General features: G+C 36.5%; 1 protein-coding gene across 4 annotated transcripts in view; it reads left to right on the top strand.

Moving 5' to 3' along the window:
• LOC150105407 (sorting nexin-13-like) overlaps window positions 1–22408 on the top strand; it is a 599079-nt gene that overhangs the window by 480141 nt on the left and 96530 nt on the right. The gene's annotated exons all lie outside the window — the stretch shown is intronic.

Below are 22408 nucleotides of genomic sequence, written 5' to 3'. Positions count from 1 at the left end.
GATAATATTGAATTTTATAATCAGTTACAAAACATATATAATAAAATAAATAAAAATGATTATGTAATATTAGCAGGAGACTTAAATGCAAGAATTGGAAGCACAGGAATTTGATGATGAATATATGGAGAACATACTCTAAACAGGAAAGGTAAAAAATTGATCGACTGTAGTTTATAATAACCTTAAAATAATGAATTCTTTCTATAAACGTAAAGACATACATATACTTGGGCAGCAAGAGGATGAAAATCAATATTAGATTATTTTATCTTAAATGAAAAGACATCAAAGTTCTCTTTAGACGTTAGAGTTCACAAAGGATATGAAATAAGTAGTGACCACTTCCTCGTTAAAGCAAAATTAAGATTACCACCTAAATGGCTACAAATAACAAGAACAGAAAGAAAATTTAAAACATTTGTCTATAAAACTAGATTATTAAATGACGCAAATATACAATGGCTATATGAACAAAGAATTAACCAATATTTAGATAAAATAAAACCAAATGAAGAAATAGAAATAGAATGGCTTAATATAAAAACAATAATAAATACAGCAGCAAATGAAAGCTTAGGAAAGACCAAAAAATTCAATAAAAGAAAAAAAAATTGAAGATGGGATGATACAATCAAAGAAATAATCAAATTTAATAAAAGAAGCCTGTCATAAATGGTTTAGCAGTAAAAGATTAGAAGATGAAATAGAATATAAAAGAATAAGAACCATAGCTAAAAGAGAAGTCAGAAAATGACATAGAGAATCATGGAACAAATTTGTTTCTAATTTAGAACATGACTTATTTAAAATAAGATTCAATGTATATAAGATTTTGAAATTACAGATTTAGTATCTGTATTTTTAAATACAGATACTAAAGAAAACATAAAATTAAACACTCAATTGAAATTAGAAGAATTTCTAAATTTCTATACAGAATTGTGGGCAGATAAATATTTTAAAAAAGATAACTGGCAAACATTTGATGAAAATGAAAAGGAAATAACTAAAGAAGAATTAGAAATCATCCTGAAAGAAATAAGAAACGGAAAATCACCTGGAGAAGATAAGTTAGGCTGAGAATTAAATAAATATGCAGGAACAAGGTTCAAAAAAAGACTCCTATTATTTTTAAAGAAAAGCTATTCAACTAGTAACCCACTAATAGAATGGAAAAAAGCAATTGTGATTCCTATCTTGAAAAAAGGCAATAGAGATGACCTTAAAAACTATAGAGGTATAAGTATACTATATTCCTGTTACAAAATATAGAGTAGAATTTTAAATAACAAACTAATAAAATATTCTGAAAACTCTATTTTAGAAGTACAGAATGGATTTAGAAAAGGACGATCATGCCTAAAATTAATAACAGAGAAAAGAAGAGAATACAATTTAGAAACACATATTACATTTATTGACTTTGAAAAAGCATTTGACAAAGTTAAAAGAAGTTTTATTTAACATATTAAAAGAAAGACAAATACCAAATAATATTCTAAAAGCTATCATAAGTATATATGAAAATAATCAAATACAAATAAGATTAAATCATGAGCTATCATACGGTATACAAGAGAGATAAACCAAGGAGTGCAACAGGGATGTCCCCTTTCATCAAGGTATTAAACTTTCTCCTACTGTGAACTTAAACACTCTCCGTTATGCCGATGACCAAATAATAATTTAAATTTAAAGGTATTTAAAAAAATTTAAACAATATCAACAGAAAAATCAAAAACGATGGCCTTTAAAGAACAAGATCCAGTAAGAACTAAAATAGTAATATATAACAAGATTTTAGAACAGGTCAATTTATTTAGCTACCTAGGATGTATGATTACATATGAAAATGAAAAAGACATAAACCTAAAAACTGCAAAATATTTAAAAATAACAGGTGTAATTAACTCCATATTTAAACCAAACCTAGTACAAAAACAAATCAGACTAAAAGTATGCAATACATTAGCCCTACCAGTCCTATTGTATGGAAGTGAAATGTGGACAATAAAACAAAAAGACAAACAAACATTAATAACAGCTGAAATGAAGTTTATGAGAAAAACTGCAAAGTATACTCTATTTGATCACAAAAGAAATGAAGAAATTATGAAAGAATTAAACCAGAAATCAGTAACAGAAAAAATTTTAAAATATAAACACAAATGGATGGAATACGTTGAAAGAATGAAAACAGAAAGATTACCAAAAAAAGTCTTAAATTACAAACCATTAGGAAAAAGAAAACCAGAGCATCCTCAAGAGATTCAACGATGACTTCTAAGGCCAAAACAGGCCACTCTAGGCCTAAATCCTTGATAGGCATGATGATGATGATGATTCTTTGGAGAAGAAGCACTTCATCCCACTGGATACTGTGTTTAGTGTGAGTACAATGTTGTGTCATACCAGACTTTTGAGGTTTCATATAGTCGATATAATATTGATGTTCATTAATTTTTTTTCAGTATGTTAGGCAGACAGGCCATTCTGTGGACATATCATTCACAAGGTATCTGTTAGACACCACCTAATGAAAGAGGTGACAGTTTGTCTTTTGTAGATGGCAACAGATGAGAAATTTTGTTGATAGGAAAATATGTGGGAATGAGATGATACTTCTTCAAAATTCTATCAATCGTTTCAGAGATGCCAAAAATATAAGGGATTGGAACCCTGTGGTTTGGTCCCTGTGGTTGAAGAATCCTGAGGTATTGGAACATAGGAGTCAGTTATCTACTGGATTTGATTAGGATTGTAACCATTAAATTCCATTAACATTTTACTAGAAGTTCTTGTTGTAAGCTTGAGGGAGAGGAGCACACATTATGTGCTCTATTAAATAAAGACTTGATGACATCAATTTTTTGAGAGGTGTGATGAGATGAAGGCACTGCCATGGGTAGCCCTCTGTCTCCATCTTTGGCAAATTATTTTTTGAACCATCTAGAGATACCTTTTTCTCATCCATTCATCTCCAACCCTCTCTTTGGTTTTGTTATGTTGATGATGTCTTCCCTGTTTGGCCTCATTCTGAAAATGAACTTACCACTTTCCTACAACAGATCAATAGCCTTTACCCACACACTAAATTCACCATTGAAAAAGAAAAGGCTGGTAGTTTGCCATTCTTGGGCATCCTTATGCGCACAGCCTCCAGTAATTTATCAACTAGTGTTTATTGAAAACCTACCTTTACTGGCAGATACATTCATCAAATGTCTGCTCATCACACCTCTCAAAAAATTGGTGCTATCAAGTCTTTAATTAGTAGAGCACATAATTTGTGTTACTCTCAATCAAGCTTGCAACAAGAACTCCTCACTGTCAAAATGTTAATGGAATTTAATGATTACAACCCTAATCAAATTCAGCAGATAACTGACTCCTATGTTCCAACACCTCAGGATTCTTCAACAGATTGCAGGATTCCAATCCTTTATACTTTAGGCATCTCTGAACCAATTGGTAGAATTTTAAAGAAGCATAATCTTATTCCCACATATTTTCCTATCAGCAAAATTTCTCATCTCTTGCCATCTACAAAAGACAAACTGACACCTCTATCATTAGCTGGCGTTTACCAGACAGGCCATTCTGTGGAAGAAAGAATTAATAAACATCAATCTTATATCGAATACATGAAACCTCAAAAGTCTGACTAAACACAGTATCCAGTGGGTGAAGCTTGTCTGCAGGTTTAAATATGAACGCCTTTTCAAAGAAAGTTGCGAAGCCCTTTTACTTTGGGCCAAATCAGAATCAGAACGATTGTCTGTCTCTCTCCCAAAAGCTTTGAAGATTCTTATTTTATGTAACAATCAAAAATAGTTTTTATTAATATTAATTTGTAGCATGCAGCAACAGTTTTTAATTGGTAAACCACTGACTGCTGTATGTACCCTGTGTTCCTGTTTCTTTGATTTGCTTGTTTCTGTGCACACTGATGATGTACTGTTATTCTCAGTACGAAATATCTATACTTTCATTTCCTTAAAGTTAATTACTGTGGTTATCGTGTCATTTATAGTTTACACACACACACACACACACACACACACACACACACACACACACAGGAAAACCTCGCTTAACGCGATTAATTAATCTATCAATACAATAAACAATAGAATGTAAATGTAAATTTGGGAAAAAATTACAGTATAAGCTATATTAGGGAAAAAAATCATCAAAGTTAATAAAAATCAATTGCTTAAATTTTTATTTAATGTCTAACCATTTGATTGGGCTACTATTTTACAAAAAAAAAAAAAAAATTAATTGAATATGTTTGAATCATGCTTGACTTTTTCATCTTGTCATGCAATTTGTAATAGCTGGCGATTGCTTTATCAAGATTTCAGTAGACTTCAAAGTGTCATTCCATATTAGGATCAGCATCAAACAAAATTTCCTTAGCAATCTCAATGTGATTGAAAACTAGCTCAAGTTTTTTGCAGTTAGCTTCTTAGTTGTAACAAGTTGTAGCTTCTTGTTATCACTCCTTTTCTTCATATGCACACTGTTCTTCTAGTTGAAGGAGATCATTCTCACTTAACTGTTCTGAATGGGAATCAAGCAAGTTTCTCACATCTTCATTATCCAATTCATTAAATCCAAGTTTTTTCTCAGTTGTGCTGGTTACTTCAGTAATGTTAGGTCTTGGATTTTGTGCACAATAAACTAACATAGGCTTGAGTTTAAAGTTGCTTTCTGCACAGCCTTCTAATAAAAGTATAAGTTTAGATACTTTTTATTCTGGTTGATATGTTTCAGTTTTAGCTAGGAAAGTTTTTGTTGGCATATGCTTCCAAAAGAGACCATTTCGTCGATGTTGAATATTTGCTGATCGTCATAATCATCCTGCTGAATTATCCTTTGCAATTCTTCAGGAAATTTGGCTATAGAATCTATATCAGCACTAGCAGATTTCCCCAGTTATTATTACGTTATGCAGTCTAGCTCAATTTTTAAAATGGTCAAACTATCCTAAACTCACAGTAAAGCTTTCACATTCCTCTTGAAATTTGGTTTCTTTCAATGACGTAGAAATATTGAGAGCTTTTGCCTGAATATTCCCTGTACTAAGCAGTAATCTTTTTTGGTAATAATCCCCAATCCAGAGTGATAGAAGATACTCCATCTTGATCATTAAATGGCTTCTATTTCGGGTGATCTGCATGCTTAAAGAAGAAGTAGCAACTTTTCCTTGTTCTTTGTATTCTTTGCTCTTATTTAATATATTCCAAACTGTAGACTTGCTGTATCCCAGGTCTTCCACAATCATTGTATTACTAGAACCACTTTTTTTGTCTCTTAATGACTTCCAGCTTTTCTGCTTACTGCAGATTGACAACAAAAAATTTTGCGTAAAAATTTCACACAACGTAAAAAATTATGTTTACTGATTAATCACTCTCTTAAAGCGGGAAATAGTATCATTTCACTCAATCATGCTATCTGATTATCATGCATATTAAATTCGCCTTAAGTGAGGTTTACCTGTATATATATATAGATATACTGCCACTGGTGTGTGTATATATATATATATATATATTTTTTTTTTTTTTTACAGTTATGATTATCCTTTCCCTCAGTTATAACATAACATTACTGGAAATATAAAATCATGAGGCTCATCCTGTTTCAAATAAATACATTGTATTCTACCTTGTATCAACTGTTTTTGCCACCGAAGATGGTTCTGTAAGTTTCAGACTGAAATATATTGCATTTTCATGTAAATAATTCATATAACTATGGCACAAGTTTCTCTAAAAGAAAGAATTAATATACACTTTGCATCCATGCTAACTTTGTCATGTGTACACATCATGGCCTGTTGGGTGGTTAACATGCTCACACTTTTTTGCCACTGAAGATGGTCTGTAATTTTCAGACTGAAATATATGGCCTTATAATAAATACCTTTACCTTGTGTTTATGTAAATTATTCATGCTCACACTTTGATGAGATGAATCTTTTCTTCATCTTCTGCAGCTTATCCCACTTAAGTAGGGTCGCTGTTTTTAATGAGTTGTCTCCACTCCTCCTATCTTGGGCTGTAACCACATCCAAGTTCTTCATCCTCAAGTCCTCCTTCACCAACTCCTTCCATCTCTTCTTTGGCTACCCATCCTTCCTTCTCCCCTGCACATCCATCTGCATGACTTTTCTTCCCACATAACTCATCCTCCTTCCTCGTCACAGACTAAACCATCTGAACTTTGCCTTGTATCTTCACTCCTAAGTTCGTAACTTTCACCGTTCCCCTTACATAGTCATTTCTCAGACAATCCTTTCTGGTCACACTGCACATCTACTTAAGCATTCTCATCTCTGCTACCCCATCCTGCTGATGTTATTTTTCCTCAGGGCCTTGGTTTCCATAGCATAGCTGTTCTCACTACTGTCCTGTACATTTTGCCTTTTAGAGTAATTAGCACCCTCTTATCGCATAGCACTCCAGCCATTTCTCTCTCTCTCTCCAGTTCCTCCATCTAGCTTGTATCCTGCATCCCACTTCCTTCTCAGCCTCTCCATCCTCTTTCACTGTTGAACCTAAGTATCTAAAGTCACTGACCTTCCTGATGACATTTCCTTGCAGTTCCAGATGTCTCTTTGCTGCCATCCACTTTGCAACACACACACTCTGTCTTCCTCTCTCTTCCAGTACTTTCCTCCATCTTTCCAGTTTAGCTGCCACTTGTTCTCTTGATTCTGCACATAGCACAATGTCATCCGCATACAATGTTGTCCGAGGTGCATCTTCTCATCTCCTCCGTCACTATCCATCACAATATTAAACAGGAATTTGACTTAAGGTTGACCCTTGATGCAAACCAACTGTCACTTGAAAACTTTCTGTCTCTCCCAGGCAGGTCTGAACTCTTGTCTTCACATTTCTATACATCCCCCTGCACCAACCTGACATATTTCTCCAGTACCTTCTTCTCCCTCAGACACCTCCAGACTTCTTGCCTTGGCACTTTATTGTATGCTTTCTCCAGATCAATAAACACCAGATGTAGTTCCCATTGTTTCTCTCAAAACTTTTCCATCATCTGCCTTAACTCAAAGATAGCATCTGTCATCGATCGACCAGGCATGAAGCTAAAAATTTTTACAGTCTTGTGCATCCCCTTTACCCATGTAGATAGGGACAAGAATACTTTTCTGTACTCTTCCACTCCTTGAGCATATTTTCCTGTTGCAAACTTTTATGAACAGGTCCCACAGCAGGTCATTTCCCTCTTTCATCAGTGCCTTCCATGCCTCCACTGGGATCCTTTCAGGGCCCACCGATTTTCCATTCTTCATCCTCTTCATGGCCTCTTTCACTCTACTGATGTTCTGCACCATCTCCTCATAAGGCTGCCCATCTTTTCTGTAAGTCCTTGCATTTTCCTCATTCAAAAACCCTTCAAAGTATATTCTCCATCTGTTTCTTATATCCACATCCCTCCCTTAATACTTTTCCTTCAGAATCTTTGATCTGCTTCACATGTAAGATGTCCTTTGTGTTGGGCAAAATTTCTGTTTGTTTGTTTGTTTGTTTATTAGGATGGAATGCCATGAATTTCTCCATATCCTTTGTCTTGAAACCAAGACAAAAGATATAGAGAAATTCATGGAAACTCAGGATTTGTAATGAATAATTAAAAGAATTGCTACAATTTGAATATGGTATGGGGATAGAACCTATAATCCCTCAGTTTAATATCAACATTCAACAACTTTTAAAACAAATGCTGATTGCTGAAATAATCATCTGTATTTGCAGCTGAATGATGAATGGTATTTTAAAAATAACTGTGGTACTGGATTAATTTACAGAAAACACAGACACAAGTGTATTTGTGTTTTCTCTGTTGTTCAATAGTTATTGGGGTGGGGGGGGGAGACTGTTACTTGTATTAATATTGCTGGTTTTGGTACTGATGCATATCAGAACTTTTTTGTTTGCTACATTGTGTACAAAACCTATGCACTTTAAAGGATGAAAGATTAGTGTTAAGATGGAAAAACTGGTGTGTGTATATTCAGAACAAGTGTCAGAATTATGAAGAAAGTAAAAAACTGTTAAGGCAAAGGGTCAAATGACAAAACATGGGAAAATGTGAATGGTAGGGAAAGGGGATGGCCATCACTGTTTCAGGATGACACAATCAAATCTTTGCTCTCAATAAAATGGCATTCTGGTTTAAGTTTGAGAGCTTCAGCATTCTCTTTAAAACAATAACTCAGACTTAAACAGACACCAGTTTGGTGTGTGTTGAACCAGGGGATATTGTGGTAATTGTCTACTCTGGACCAGCACAGTACAGATGTAAGTGTATTTTTACATGATTTTGTTTACAAAATATATTATTATTAGTTTATTTAATTAAAAATTAATAAAAGTGTATGCATAAAAACATTATGCTTATAAAATTACATATGCTCAAACATAATTCTACTGTAAGAAAAAATAGCAACTATAGTTTCACTATTAGTAGTTGACTTGCAAGGCTGTTAAGCCTAACTGTGCCTCATGGTTACAGGTAAAAACAATTTTTCATTGAGTAGCAACCAGAGGAATCGGCAAGGTGTACATCATACCATCTTAGATTGTTGGAATCAAAATACCTATAGACTTTGTTATTTTCAATGCATGAAACAGGCACCAAGTGGAAAGGGAGCATTATCTTCATTGCAGCTTTGATAAATGTATGCTGTCTGCCATTGTTCAACAGCTGTTTGCAATACTTGGCTGTCATGACATCATTCACACAATCACAAAGCAGACCATATAGCATATTATAATATACTATTATATATTATAATATGCACTATTATATAATATATACTATTATAATATACATCACAATAGATAATTAGCTATTGTGATGTAAAGTGAACAGCTGATGGACACAAGAGAAAGGATACAGAAATACACACACATACAAACTGAAAAAACAAACTAATACAAGTAAAGGAAGAATTGTAAATGATTCCCTTAAGAAATGAAGAAAATAAGTATAAGGAACAAAGAACAAATGGTCACTTTTCAGTGGATTCCTTATTTATGTTGTGAAGAAGTGAATGTATTATCTTCACTGTTGTGATTTATTGTTATTTTATTTTATTATTATTTTTTTTATTAAGAATTGGATAGAAACCAAATCTTCAATAAAAAAAAAAACATCTGAACCAACCAACATCTGATACACCTCTGATTCTTTCATTTCCAATTCTCCTAATTCTTGCCTCCCTTCTACATATTGCACAGCATCATTTACACGAGTATGATATACACTGATGAAGTGCTCATTCAATAATTCCACTAGAGCATAGATGGCGAACCTCTGGCACGTGTGCCAGAGGTGACATGTTTGAGAATTTTGCTGGCACGTCAACGATTTACAGGTGATATCCTTTTTATACGCTTATAAATTATTCAACCTTTTTTTTTTTTAATTGTTACAATACGTACAAGTTAAATTTTGTTTTACACCAGAGAGCAGCTATGAAGACAGCTGCTCTCTTTTGAGCTGGCACAGGAACTCACACATGCATTATATGGCATATTTCAATTCGTGTTAGAATTTTATTTGAAGTTAGCCTTTGTGATCTGTCATAATGACATCGAGAATTTCAAATGTAATAAAACAAACACTTATTTCATGTAATTGAAAAATTGGACAACAGTTTTTAGTTAGATACTGTGTTTCCAGTGCAACGTATGGTTTTGCTCGAGTCTATACAGCATAGTGTCTGTGAGAAGGGACTTGTGATTCATTAGTTAGTGCTGTTTTTATTCCAGCTGTCTCTAATTGCACCAGCTGTTGAGAAATATAATACACAGACTGCAAAAGGCTCTGTGCCGTATTCAGGGATACAATAAAACTACTTGTTTTTCTTGCATCTGCAGTATAATGGCTGTTGGGGAGGGGATGTTGTTAACCACAGGGAGCGAGTTACTATCGCCTCAACGTGAACATGTTTAAACATTTTTCGTGTGCGAGGCATGTGCAACACTTTTTAATGTATTTTTTCGTAAAGTAAAATCAGGGGTGCAAGTTATACATGAGGGTGAGTTATTTTCAAGTAAATATGATAAGTGTTTTGCCAGCAAGTTGACATCCTTCTGCTGCATCTCTTGCTCAGCTAACTTCTATGGTGAGTTACAATGCATAAATATTTTTCTCACTACCGTTTTTTTTTTTTTTTAAACCAACATCATTAAAATCAATTTCTTCTTCTGGTTCCCATCTGCCATACGGCCGCGGGAGGGTAGCTATATGCTACCATTCTAGGGAGAGATGATTATGAGCAAGGTGGTTTCCCATTGCCTTCCTTGCCGTAAGTATTTATGACTGTAACCTGTGTGTTCACGGGGTTGGTTTGCCTGCTTGCGGGATGAAAAACCTCAGATAAATTGGTGGAAAAAACCCTGTGGCCCACGCCCAAGACCGGCTAACTTGGCTATGGCTGAGGAAGATCCTTAAGCTCCTCACGTCGTGGACGGGAATCGAACCTAGGACACTCCTTCCCCAGGCATATGGTTGCGAAGCGCAAAGCCACTAGGCTAACCGCACAGACGATAAAATCAATTTAATAATACAATAATCAATTTTACGCTGAACAACATTATAAATTTATATATAAATAAATATTAAAAATAAAATAAAATATTATTTATAAAATTATAAATAATTATTTATAAAATATTATAAATAAATTAATTAAGTTAGATTAATTTTTTATTAATTTTCCCCTATTAAAAATTGCCCGGCACGTCAGCAAATCGATTGGTAAAAAATTTGGCACATGCATATAAAAAGGTTTGCCACCACTACACTAGAGCCTTTGCAACAGTCACTCTGTTGCCATGACTATCCACCACTGTCAATCTACCATAATTATTCTTCCTCTTGCTTGCCATATTGATTTGAAAAAGGTTCTGGGATGAGTAAGGAGAAAAAGAAATGGCTCGAGGAAAGTATGGAGGTGTCACATTAGTGAAAGTTGTTGTAAATCCGGGAATGAGCTGTTATGTTTGTATATGAATGCTTGAAGTGTAAGAAACAAGGAAAATGAAATGGTTGTATTGTTCATTCACCCAAAAATTGTCATAATAAGTGAGACATGGTTGGATAAGGAAGACATCCTGACATGAATAGATTGGAAGGGTATGATGTATTTCATGAAGATAAAAAGGGAGGTAGAGCGCTATTGATGATAGAAAAAGAGTTATGTCCATACAGGGTAGAAATGCAAGTGGAAAATAGTGGTAGTGGTTTAAGGCAGTATGCTGTGAGACAGAGATGAATAGAATGAAATACTTCATTGAATGTTGCTATAGACTTGGTAATATGGAAGGTAGTGACCAGGAATGTATAAATAAATTAGCCAATCAAATGGGAAAAGGGTGATCATTATGGGTGATTTTAATTATGGCAATATAGATTGGGATGACAAGATAGCAACCAGAAGCAAAGAAAATGAGTTTTTGAGAATCAACTACCTCAGGCATGATTCACAAAGGAAATACAGACAGGGAGGCTCCAAAGAAAGAGTTGAGGAAGTTGAGGCAGATAAATGGATAGGTGCTAAAAAGGATCAGTAAAACTTCAAGGCTCTTTAAGGATATTGAACAGAGATAATTGAAACAGTTTGGACACATTGAAAGGAAGGAAGGAGGACTTCTCAGAACTAATAGAAAGTAAAGTTCCTGGAAAAAGAGGAAGGGTTGGACCATCAGTAAGAAAGATGGATGGTGTGACTGTTCTTCAGATAGTTGAATCCTCCAGAAAAGCACACAACAGGACCATATGACAAGGACTGGTGTGGCACATCACTGGCATATGTTGATGTCCATTGAACAGATGAATAGATACCTCAGACAGTATGCAACAGATGGCACACAAGTATCTAGGGTCTTGGATTTGATCATCTCATCAGAGGATATTATTATATTGAAAGTTTATTTTTCACTTGGTTAGAGTATAATAAAATTAGTTTAATCCTTTATCCAAGTGTGAGCAAACAAAGTTTGCACCTGAAAGTATCTTCAGGACTGGGGTAAGGTGGTACAACACCTTTGCAACTCGTTGCAAAGGTGGAGCAAGATACCAACACTCCTATCTTAGTATCTCCTATAATGCAAAACACATCTCCTTGCGGATATGTCTAATGTTATGCATTAAGGGAAGGGCCACTACCCAGACTAGTTTCGACCTTTATTGAGGTCTCTTCAGTGGGAGCCAGGCCCAAGTGGAGATACCAGGCGGAAGTATTAGCAGGTCATCTCTACCTATACTTGGGCCTGGCTCCCACTGAAGAGACCTCAATAAAGGTCGAAACTAGTCTGGGTAGTGGCCCTTCTCTTAATGCATAACACTCTTCATGGTCACTCTCATCTCCCTCCAGTTGGTGAGAGTGACCATGAAGTGATTAGCTTGGTGGTTGCCAACCATGTGAGGACTGCTGTGAAGAAAAGGTATATGTGGAACCGCACGGCTCGTGATTATGAGAAACACTGGAGACAGCTTGGAGCAGTAGCATAGAATGAGGAGTTGGGTGGAAAGGAGATCGGTGCTGCTTGGGTGATATTCAAGAACTAGTAGAAGCAATGTCTAAATGTTTCCAAAGGTCAGAAGGTTAAATAAGGTACGCATCAAATGGATGAATGAAGAGATTGAGCATCCAATACAGAGAAAAAAGGTATTATGGAGGCAACATAAGAGGAGTGGTAATAATCAATTCCATGAGGAATACAAAGAACAAGCAAGGAGGGCGACTCGGTTGCTAAGAGTAAAAGTTCAATATAATCAGCAGTTAGCTAATGAAGCTAAAACAAATTCTAGGGAGTTCTATCGATATGTAGCCAGCAAAAATAAGAATGATTATGGTAGGATGGCATTGATTGGAGAAAATGGTATAAGGACAACTGCTGCAGATGATATAGTTAAGATAATTAATGATCAGTTTATAAAGGTCTTTCATCCTTGTGAATGTGACATCGTGGAGAGTTTGATACCAGTTAATGTTGATGAGGAGAGATTGACTGTGAGTGAAGAAAAGGTATATGGGGAATTCAACAAACTTGATATTAATAGGGCTGCGGGACTTGATGATGTATCACTGTGTATTTTGAAGGAATGTGCCAGGGTGTTGACATTTGCTTTGGCATATTTATCTAATAAGTCTCACATTGGGGTCAAGTTCCAAAGGAGTGAAAGGCAAGTTTATACTGCTTCATAAAGGAAGTGACAGAATTCTAGCATCAAATTATAGGCCAATTTGTGTGTCAGCTGTGTAGTTTAAGTGTTACAAAGGCTGGTGAGAATTGGGATCCAGAATTGGGTTGATAACAATGGTACTGTCTTTGATGGACAGCCCTAATTTGCTAAAGGGTGGTCATGTTTTAGTAATCTACTTACTTATTACAATAAGGTGACAGCAGCATTGGATATAGGGATAAATATACTATAGTATACTTTGACTTTCTAAACTTTTGATAGATTACCACATCATAAGTGAATAGTCAAACTAGAGCAGATGGGGTTGGATATTAGACTAGTACATCGGATTGTAAATTGGCTGACTGATAGGTATCAACAAGTTGTGTATAGGGAAGTAATATTCCACAAGAGGAAAATTACTACTGGTGTGCCTTCGGAGCCTGTTTTATGGCCATTACTGTTTAACCTGTATGTTAATGATATTGGGAAAGATTTGGATCAGTATATTCAGTTGTTTGCAGATGATGCAAAGTTGAGATGAACTATGAGGAGTAAAGCAAATGTTGTGGCCTTACAAGAAGGCTTGAATAGATTGAGTGAATGGGAATGGGGATGCCAGTTCAATGTTACAAAATGTAACTTTTTTTGGGGGGGGGGATACATTGATTCGGGTGGAGGAAATAAGAGATCTTGGTGTGATGGTAGATAAGGATCTAAAATTTAGAGGACATATTGCCAAAATTGTGAAAACAACACAATGCATTCTGGCATGATACAGAGGACACTGACTTGAAGAAGGAGATTCTGGTTCCATTGTGTAAGGTTCTGATTATGCCATATATGGATTACTGTGCACACATTTGGTCATCTGGTTTTTCAAAAGGATGAAGAGATGATGGGGGGGGGGGGGGTCTGGAATGTTGAGATGATGTTATTTGAAGAGCCCTGTGGATAGGAGGAAGAGGAGTGATATGACAGAGACATTCAAGTTAGTAAGGGGGGGGGGGGTTGTTATATGATAACGCTGAAGAGGATTTTCGTAAAAGGAGATTGGGGAGAATAAGAGGTTATCACTGGAAGTTGTATAAGGAGGATGTGAGCAAAGGAGTGAGAAGTGGGTTTTTTGCATGGGGATTTATGAATAATTGGAATGCATTGTCTTAGAGTTTGGTGTCTGCAGAGAATTTGAATGTGTTTAAGACAAGGTATTATGAGCTGTGTGTATGACAAAGGGACCTCCTATATGAGTCTGTGACTCGACTCTATGCGGTCTTAGGATAATAAAATAAAATAAAATGTAATGGAAGAATTCCTAGAATCGAGATTTGCCCCAATGTTTTAAGGTCTTGAGTGTGTGTAAGTAGAAAGATCAGTAATATTTTTTTAATGCACGATTTTATTCTCTCTCTCTCTCTCTCTCTCTATATATATATATAATGTTGATAAAATATAAAAAAAAAAGAAATTATGTAAATCAAATGGATATTAAATCCAGCATTATTTCAAAGTCGAATGCAGAAACTTTCATAAAAAAAGTTGACCAGAGAGCTTATGGGAATACATTTTTGGGTGAAAGAAATGATTGTTGTGGCAGGTACAAATGATTTGAAAGGAGATAAAATGGAAATGATAGAGGACCTGAATGAATTGTTTGAGGTAGCAAAAGAAAAGAGTGAGAGAGTTAGGATGATTAGTCTTTTGCCACGGTATGACAGTGAAGTGTTTAAAAGGAGGGCCATAATTGAAATGACTTTGTGCATGGGTTATGTATGATGAGTGGTGTGGAATTTGTGGACGTGTGGAATGAGTTCGATGGGTGAAAGGATCTATATAAAATGGATGGCTTGCATTTGAATGGATTCGGCATAAGGAGACTTGAAAAAGTTGTTGAATGAAGTGGATGTGCAGAATGAGGGAAACTAGATTATTAAGGGGTGGGAGTAGATATGCAGACCTTAGGGAGGCAGTTGAGTGTATGAATGAGTATAATATGCCCGAGCAAATAAGGACAACAAATCAGAATGGGATAGTTAATATAAGGCATCAAGGTAGGGATGGGGCTAATGGGGGTCTGAAATTCATGTACACTAATACTAGGAGTATTAGGAACAAGAAGGAAGAATTTTTGGCAATGATTGGCACTTCCAGACCACAGATTATTGGCATTAGTGAAACATGGATGACTGTAGATGATATAGCTAGTGGGATTGAATGGGATGGGTATAGTGTGTTCAGGAATGACAGGGAGAATAAAATGGGGGGGGGAGAGGAGTACTGTTGATGATAGCTGATGAGCTGCAGCCAAGGAGAATAGAAGTTGGATTGCAGGATAGAGAAAAGAGCACATTTGAGGCCATTTGGTGTGAGATTGTGGCTAGCAGAACAAAATATACAATTGGGTGCTGCTATAGACCAGGTGATGGAAAAGATGGTAGAAATAGTATGCACAAGCAAATAGAAGAAATGAGTGGAAAGAGGGTAATTATTATGGGAGATTTCAACTATGGTTGCATTGATTGGAGGTGAGGAGAGAACACATGGGAGGAAGGAATTGGATTTTATGCGGTTATTAAGGGATAACTATCTGCAACAGCATGTAATTGAAAATACTAGGGGTCAGAGAGTGCTTGACCTAGTAATTGCATCTGAGGATTTGGCTGTAACAAATATGACCACATTGCCACCAATTGGTGAGAGTGATCAATAGGGTCTTGACTTGGGAGGTGGCTAAAGGTGTGGAATTTACAATTATGACAGGGTACATGTGGAATTATCGGGCTGGTAAGTATGACAAGCTTAGGAGTTTGATTAGTTCAGTGCCATGGCATGTACAACTGCAAGGGCTAGAAGTTGATAGTGCATGGGAGGCAGTTAAGAAGTGTTTGCATGAAGCAATGGCTGACTGTATACCTAGAGTCCGAATAATAAATCAAGTAGGAGTTAAATGGATGAATAACACCATTAAGCTTGAGCTGCAAAAAAAGAAACAACTATGGGGGGAATTTAAGGAGAAAGGTGACCGGCAGGCACATGTACGGTATAAAGCGCAGGCCAGAAGGGTAACGAGTGTGGTAAGAAAAGCAAAAAAGATTATGAAAGAACATTGGCCATGCAGGCTAAAGAGAATCCTAAACAGTTTTTTCGATATGTTGCAAGTAAAAGAAAAAATGTATATGGCAGAATGATTTTAAAGAATGCCGATGGTAGGGAGGTAACTGAATCAGTTGATATAGTTGAGTTACTGAGTGAGCACTTTGCAAGAATATATCATCCAGGTGGTGACATTGCAGAAGTGAATGAACCAATAGATTATACGGGAATTGTGGTGAATGAAGTGGAGGTGAGTAGTCTATTGCATAACCTCAATGTCAATACATCTGTGGGATTGATTATTATTATTTGGGACCTCTGTGGAATAACAAGACTCATTGTGGGTGGCCCATGCTACATAACACAATCTATCATACCACTCCTTAAACTCATTCACTGTTCGTACTCTCACCAACTATCAGGCAATGCATTCCATGGTTCAATTACTCTCCACTCAAACTACTTCTTACTCATGACTTCCTTTTGCAATTTCTATGGATGGGCCCTTGTCCATACTCCTTTGCTTTGTTCTACTATATGAAACAACTCCCCTTCAACTCTGTAACTACCTCTCAATACTTTAAATAACATAATCATATCATCTCTCTTATCTACCACACTTTGCAATCAACATTACCTCAATTTGTCCTCATAACTGACATTATACAGTCCTGATATCATTTTTGTTGCCTGTCTCTGCACTCTTTCCAAGGTTAATTTATCCACTTCAAATCCTGGTGACCAAATTTGACCACAGTAGTCCTAATGTGATGTGATCATGGCTTTGTACAATAAAATCACAACTTTTCTATCTCTGCTAGTCACATTCCTTCTCAGTACTACAGCAGTCCTCTAAGTTGCCTTTGCCACCTTTCCAATATGTCCCCTGAACTTCAAGGTTCTACCACTCATCACCCCAAGGTCCCTTGCTTTCCCCACTTCCTTTAGTACAGTTCCTCCAGCAAAGTGTATAGCCTCCCATTCATGTATTCCAAATTTCAAGCCTTTGTAGTTTAATAGAATTAAACTGAGACTCCATCCATTTGCCCATCTTGTCCACCTTATCCTCCTGAAAGGCTACCACATCTGCTCTATTACTAATAACCCTTCCAAACTTCACATCATCTGAAAACAACTGATTGATGGAAGTTTTTTTTGCTTGGTTATGCTACCAATTATATATTTGGTTTAATCCTTCATCCAAGTGATGTGAAGTTATACCACCTTTACTACGAGTTGCCCCAGTCCTGAAATTACTTCAGGTGCAAACTTTGTTTGCTTACACTTGAATAAAGGATTAAACCAAATATATAATTGGTAGCATAACCAATTGAAAAAAAAACTTCCATCAGTCTATCTCTAATCCAGAGATAATCCATTTTAATAATAAGGTGTGACACCTTTTGGCAACTTTTATATGGAAATATGACTTCTGCATTACTTCAACCTTAGTATCACCATCTCTGGGTCTGGCTCCCACTGATGAGACCTCAATAAAGGTCAAAACTGGTCTGGGTTGTGACCCTTTCCATAATGCATAGCATTATACATACCCATAAGGATATGTGCTTTGCATTATGGGATACTAAGGCAAGTGATGTGAGGTTATACCACCTTTTACCATGAGTTGCCCCAGTCCTGAAATTACTTCGGGTGCAAACTTTGTTTGCTTACACTAAAGGATTAAACCAAATATATAATTGAAAACAACTGATATCTCCTTTATGTCATTGACATAAAGGTTAAACAATACAATAGGCCCCTCAGCATCATCAATTAAAAATTCACAGTTCCATGCAAAAATAAAAGACATTCAACTGTTGTAAACTGACATGCTAATTAGCTTCAACATTGTCTCCCTCTTCACTAACACACTCCATAAGGAAACGATAGACTTGCTAACTCAGAAATTCCCATCTGACATTGTCGAATTATTCAAATTTGTTATTACATCTGGAAAGAGAAAATTTACAAGCAAGAGGAAGGAACAGCAATGGGGTCTCCCTTATCACCAAACTTAGCCAACCTCTTTCTAGAACACCAGGAAAAAAAAATGTTCACGTTTAATCCTAAACCAAAAATCTGGCTACGATACGTTGATGACATCTTTGCTGTCTGGGGTCATTCTGAACAAGAACTACACTTGTTCCTAGATAAAATCAACCTTCTTCATTCGCACAACAAATTCATGTTCGAAAAAGAATCTCCACAGGGTATCTCCTTCCTGGATGTACAAATTCAAAGAAAAGAAGACGGTTCCATCTCCACTTCTGTCTATCGTAAGCCGACTTTTTCAGTATGCTACATTCACAATTCTTCTGCTCACCATCCATCTCAAAAATTTGGCATCGTTAAATCATTAGTAACCAGAACACACAGATTCTGCTCCTCTGAAGGTTCTTTAAACCAAGAATTGGAAATAATTAAAAATACAGCCATACAAAATGGATATAATCCAAAAACAATGCAAAAAAACATCAGTCACTTTACTGCACACCTAGACAAGAACAAACCCGTAGGATCCCCATACCATATGTCAAAGGCATCTCCGAATGGCTTTCAAAAATTATGAAGAAATATAAATTGGCTGCTACCTACAAACCAATCAACCAAATGCACAATTGGTTACCTTTTCCTAAACACAAACTCTCACCTCTTATGCTACCTGGTGTGTATGAGGTACCTTGCTCCTGTCAATTGTCCTACTATGGTAGATCCATTAACAAACACATTTCGGAATATCAAGACCATATCCGTCTCATCAAACCACAGAAACCTGACCTCACACAACACGGAATTGAAAATCAAAACCATAGGATCCATTGGAAGAAAATCAAACTTCTACATAGATCTTCATATAAATATTAACATTTATATAAAGAAAATGCTGAAGCCCTACGTCACAGACCTCATTTGCAAAATGATGTTCTTATTATCCCTAAAGTCTGGGAAATTGTCATCCTAAATTGTGTAAAATAATTTTATATGTTATCTCATTTTAATGTAATCTTTTTTCTTTCTTTTTTTTTTTTCACTTATATTTTAATTTAATTCTATAAATGCTGCTACTGCGTGCATAGAGGGATTCCATTGTAAGCATGCACCCTAACTGTATGTAATTCCTAGTATTATTTGAATTAACTGTACTGAAGATGTATTGAGATATTTACTTATTAAAAATCTTATTACCGTGGTTATGTGTGTATGTTTAGTCATGAATGCTCCACAGGTTTCATTATACAACTTAGTCATAAACAATATAATGTAACTTAAATATCAGCTTATCATGTGGCATCCTGTCAAATGCCTTTATGAAATTTTAAAAATTGGCAACATATGCCTTTCCCTCATCAACTGCCCTTGTTACTTTATTATAAAAGGCAATCAGATTACTAAAACACAAGTGACCTTTAACAAATCCATGCTGACTCACAGATAACATTACCCTCATCTGTCCAGTGCTTTATATGATCTCTCACTAATTTCTCCAAAATCTTAACAGTTACTGAAAAAAAAATATAAACTTGTCTATATTAAAGAAAGCTGATCATCTAATTCTGTTAATCAGACAACTGTGTGGCAACCAAGAGACTTCAATAAAATCAGTCTTAGAGAAATGGACAGTAATACTAAGTTATCCTCTTCATGTGTCATGGCACATAAAGCAAAGATCCATTTCTTCTGGATACCTCTGTTTTGAGGCCACCAGTTCAGTTTTTTTCCCTCTCTCTCTCTCTCTCCAGCTCTTCCAGACTGTCATTCTTTGCATAGTTAATTTAGGCCTCTCCCTTTTCCTTCTGAGATCCATGTAAAAGCTACTCTTGGAATCTCTCTGGTCTTCATTCTCAGTATGTCATGTTGGAGGCTTAATGGATTTTTTACAACACTCAAAAAGAATTAAAATAGAATTTAATACTTCCTATATTTCGTCCTAGTCACTAGGACATCTACGGGGATTACAAAAACAATTAATGTAACATATACACAAATAACAAACAATACTAAGCCCAACCACGTGGGTGACACTAAAGTCCTATCTAGGTAGAACGCCCTCTAAGGGCAGTAGTAGGTGGCCTGGAATGTAAGATGGGAACTCTGGTGATGAGTGTTTCCCAAATCTTCGGAAGCTTAATGCAACCGTATTTATTGAGATTTGGTTGGTTTTTGAGAGCTGCTGCTGCTTCTAAGAAAAGTCTCTCTTTCTTGAATTTGCTGTGGTGGAGCATGGCGATTTTCTTCCATGATACCCTGTGGGTGGTGTCCAAAACATGGTCAGCCAAGCCTGAATGGCCATAGTTGTGTTTGAAGATGTAAGACTTGTGTTCCTCTAGACGGATGGATGCTGATCTGCCTGTCTGTCCAAAGTACGCCAGCTTACAGGAACAGGGTACTTTGTAAACTCCAGGCAGAGAGAGAGGAGGGAGCTGATCTTTCGTAGAACGGATAAGGGTAGCAAGTTTGCGGTGGGGCTTACATGCTGTGTGTAGGTTGTACTGTTTTAGTATCTTGGCTATTTTTTCGGATGTGCCACGGATGTAGGGTATGGTGATGGCATTTTTAAAATCTTGTTGATGAGAAGGACGGGGAATGGGGGAGGAGTTGATTATTTTTTTGATACTGTGATCGCTGTAGCCATTGGAGAGGAAAGTGCTGTGTATGTGGTTTAGCTCAGTAGTGAGGGCGGTTCCACTGGAGCAAAGATTGTGGGCTCTCTTGGTAAGAGTTTTAATAATGCCATATTATTGAGAGGGGTGGTGGTGGGAGAGTTTGTGAATGTATCTGCCTGTGTGTGTGGGTTTTCTGTATACGGTGAAGGCAAGTGTATCATTAGGCAGGCGTGTGACTAAGGTGTCTAGGAAGGGTAAACAATTGTTCTTTTTCTTTTCCATAGTGAACTGGATTCTTGGATGTAGACTATTGAGATGACTGAGGAAGGAGTCTAACGTGTCTGGGCCATGAGGGCAAATAGAGAACACATCATCTACATATCTTAGCCAGATAGAAGGTTTGAGTGGGGCTGAGTCTATGGCTCCTTTTTCGAAATCTTCCATATAGAAATTGGCAAGGGGGAGGGTGAGAGGGGGGAACCCATGGCAGTTCCCTCTATCTGCTTGTAGATTTTGTTGTTCCAAGAGAAATACCCAGAGTTAATGGCAAAGGAAAAGAGATCTAAGATGTCAGAGGGAAAAACGTTTTCTAAGAGAGATAAGGTGTCAATTAAGGGAATATTGGTAAACAAAGAGGAGATATCAAAGCTTACCAATATGTCTGTCTTATTCAAGGTTAAATTTTCTGTGAGGGCTTTAAAGTGGGTCGAGTTTTTTATATAGGAAGGGGACCTTCCGGTGAGGGGTATCAGAGAGTTGGCCAGCTGTTTAGATAGTCTATAGCAAGGTGCATTGGTGGCATCTACTATAGGCCTGAGTGGGGAATTGGGTTTGTGGTGCTTAACCACATACACAGCACTTTCCTCTCCAATGGCTACAGCGATCACAGTATCAAAAAAATAATCAACTCCTCCCCCATTCCCCGTCCTTCTCGTCAACAAGATTTTAAAAATGCCATCACCATACCCTATATCCGTGGCACATCCGAAAAAATAGCCAAGATACTAAAACAGTACAACCTACACACAGCATATAAGCCCCACCGCAAACTTGCTACCCTTATCCGTTCTACGAAAGATCAGCTCCCTCCTCTCTCTCTCTGCCTGGAGTTTACAAAGTACCCTGTTCCTGTAAGCTGGCATACTTTGGACAGACAGGCAGATCAGCATCCATCCATCTAGAGGAACACAAGTCTTACATCTTCAAACACAACTATGGCCATTCAGGCTTGGCTGACCATGTTTTGGACACCACCCACAGGGTATCATGGAAGAAAATCGCCATGCTCCACCACAGCAAATTCAAGAAAGAGAGACTTTTCTTAGAAGCAGCAGCAGCTCTCAAAAACCAACCAAATCTCAATAAATACGGTTGCATTAAGCTACCGAAGATTTGGGAAACACTCATCACCAGAGTTCCCACCTTACATTCCAGGCCACCTACTACTGCCCTTAGAGGGCGCTCTACCTAGA

This window comes from Typopeltis vanoorti, chromosome 6 (genome assembly GCF_054136105.1).
Source record: "Typopeltis vanoorti isolate ZY-2024b chromosome 6, IOZ_Tvanoo_1.0, whole genome shotgun sequence".
Classification (NCBI taxonomy): Eukaryota; Metazoa; Arthropoda; class Arachnida; order Uropygi; family Thelyphonidae; genus Typopeltis; species Typopeltis vanoorti.
Note: the sequence above shows the minus strand (reverse complement) of the source record. Positions and strands in the feature narration are given on the sequence as shown.